Source organism: Penaeus monodon, chromosome 16 (genome assembly GCF_015228065.2).
Source record: "Penaeus monodon isolate SGIC_2016 chromosome 16, NSTDA_Pmon_1, whole genome shotgun sequence".
Lineage (NCBI taxonomy): Eukaryota > Metazoa > Arthropoda > Malacostraca > Decapoda > Penaeidae > Penaeus > Penaeus monodon.
Genome location: NC_051401.1, coordinates 39,214,005 through 39,216,504, shown reverse-complemented (window position 1 = coordinate 39,216,504; position 2,500 = coordinate 39,214,005). Strand labels below are relative to the sequence as shown.

At 43.8% G+C, this 2,500-nt stretch overlaps 1 protein-coding gene across 1 annotated transcript in view; it reads right to left on the bottom strand.

The window, feature by feature from the left end:
- The window catches only part of LOC119582787 (multidrug resistance-associated protein 4-like), an 80,567-nt gene that overhangs the window by 77,896 nt on the left and 171 nt on the right, over positions 1-2,500 (bottom strand). The gene's annotated exons all lie outside the window — the stretch shown is intronic.

Genomic DNA, 2,500 nt, shown 5'->3' with positions numbered 1-2,500 from the left:
TCCACTTTCCTTGTGAAACACAAGTCTAGAAAAACATTGAAAGAGGCAGAGCGAGCTGATCAGCACACCTTTTAAAAATGTGCATGCTGATGGTAAGGGAAAGAGAGAGAGAGAGAGAGAGAGAGAGAGAGAGAGAGAGAGAGAGAGAGAGAGAGAGAGAGAGAGAGAGAGGGGAGAGGAGAGGGAGGGAGAGAGAGAGAGAGAATGAAGGAGAGAGAGAGTGAGAGTGAGAGTGAGAGTGAGAGGAGAGAGTGAGAGTGAGAGTGAGAGTGAGAGTGAGAGTGAGAGTGAGAGTGAGAGTGAGAGAGAGAGAGAGAGAGAGAGAAAGAGAGAGAGAGTTTGGTTTTAATTCCATTTGATACAATGGATATTCTTGGTGTGACATGCTGTCTGTTTTGATTTTGCTCATGTGTGTCAGCTGGTTCTGACTCGGCGGAACCGAGTCCTCGCCCGCCGTGGTGCCCAGCCACAGCAGTAACCTCCGGGCGACAGTTGCAACTTCTCGCGCCTGGGTGGGGCGCGAACCGCCGACCCCTCGGATGAGAGGCTGACACGTTACCACTGTACTAGCCCGGAGGCTAGAGAGAGAGAGAGAGAGAGAGAGAGAGAGAGAGAGAGAGAGAGAGAGAGAGAGAGAGAGAGAGAGAGAGAGAGAGAGAGAGAGAGAGGAGGGAAAAGAAAGAGAGAGAGAAAAGACAGAGAGAGAGAAAAGACAGAGAGAGAGAGACAGAGAGGGAAAGAGACAGAGAGGGAAAGAGACAGAGAGGGAAAGAGACAGAGAGGGAAAGAGACAGAGAGATATAGATAGATAGAGAGAGAGGGATAGGGATAGGGACAGGGATAGGGAGAGGGAGAGGGAGAGGGAGAGGGAGAGGGAAAGGGAGATGGGGGGGAGGGAGAGATAGAGGGGGAGAGAGAGGGAGAGTTAGGAGAGGTAGAAAGAAAGGATGAAATAGTAGACAAAAAGGAGAAACGAAATTGGTGAGAAGAGGAAACTAATAGGGAGATAAGCTGATGAAGGGACGGAGGAGATGGCAATGGCAAATAACGGATACGAAATGAAGAGACACATGGAGAAGAAAGACCGCCGAGAGGGAAGACCGAGAGAAACCAGGTCCCTCAATCGGGCAGCAATGTGCCCGTTACACAACTTTCCCGGTTCAGTTTTTCCCTTGTGTGAAAACGAAATTTCCCTTCCACTCAACGAGCAATCGGCATGTTAACGATTTAACGTAAACATGCGCACCTCAAAAGGAAAGCGAAATAAGAGCAAAAATTAGCTGAAAATCCCTGCTCTGATGTGTGATTTAAAGCTATATCAACCCTTTCTGGTGCCAAATGTTGGCGCCAAACACCCCGCCACATGGATGACACGCCGGGGGCCCGAGCCAACACGCGCGCTGCCTGTTGTACGATTCACCCTAAAATTCTACGATCCCTTCGGAAAAAGAAAGACAGTCTATATCATTCTTATCAACATGTAGATGATACCCCGAGCGGCAGCAGGATCGTGAAAATAGCAAGCAACAAAGCCACGCAATCGAAGGAAAGGCTTTATAACCAGGAGTGCGGCTTGAAGACCGTTACCATAGCAACCGATCGCATCACGGGGCTTCGTGAATGCAACCCCGGTCTCACTCACTTATATCGATTTACCTTCCTATGGACTTACTTGGGCTTAAAGGTCAAGTCCATTGTTCAGTGCGGTTTGTTTGTTGGTGAGAATACTGTGATTTCGAATTCGGTCATTGAGTGATTATTTCAAAGTGTGTGAATTACAGTGAAGGAGAATGTACTGCAGTTCTCTTCCGTGAACTTTCGTTATTCTGCTTTGGCGGAGATTACTATCTGGAATACATTTTACTATATTTTTAATGTAACAATTCACGAACTGTATAAACCGGTATGACACCTACAATGACGTAACTGCAGTGTCATTACCCTTGAACACCTGCGGAACAGGCCTTGAATTTCCTCTTTATGAGTAGCAGCTGTTAACTACGATAGACTGTAATTTAACGGGTGTAACATCTCACACAGCAGGTCAAGCCACAATAACATCGAAACTCGAAAGCCGTGTTACACCTCAACACCCATATATTCTGTTCCACACCCCATCATGTGCAGGGAAATTCAGATGTGTAGCGACATGCCACCCTAGACACATGAACCGGTGTTGCTAAACCGACTCGTCTGTATCTATTTGACCGCAGTGGAAATCAAATATGTGTAAACATTCATCACACCCATGTATGTATATAAATATCAGTATTTTATATATAAATTATATGTATGTAAGTATATATAAAGATTTAAAAAATATAAATATAAATATAATCATAAATAAATATACATATATATATATACATACATACATGTATATATATATATATATATATATATATATATATATATATATATATATATATATATATATATATATATATATATAATATGACAAAAACATTTTCCCACGTACTTAGCCAATTTCAAACGTTAC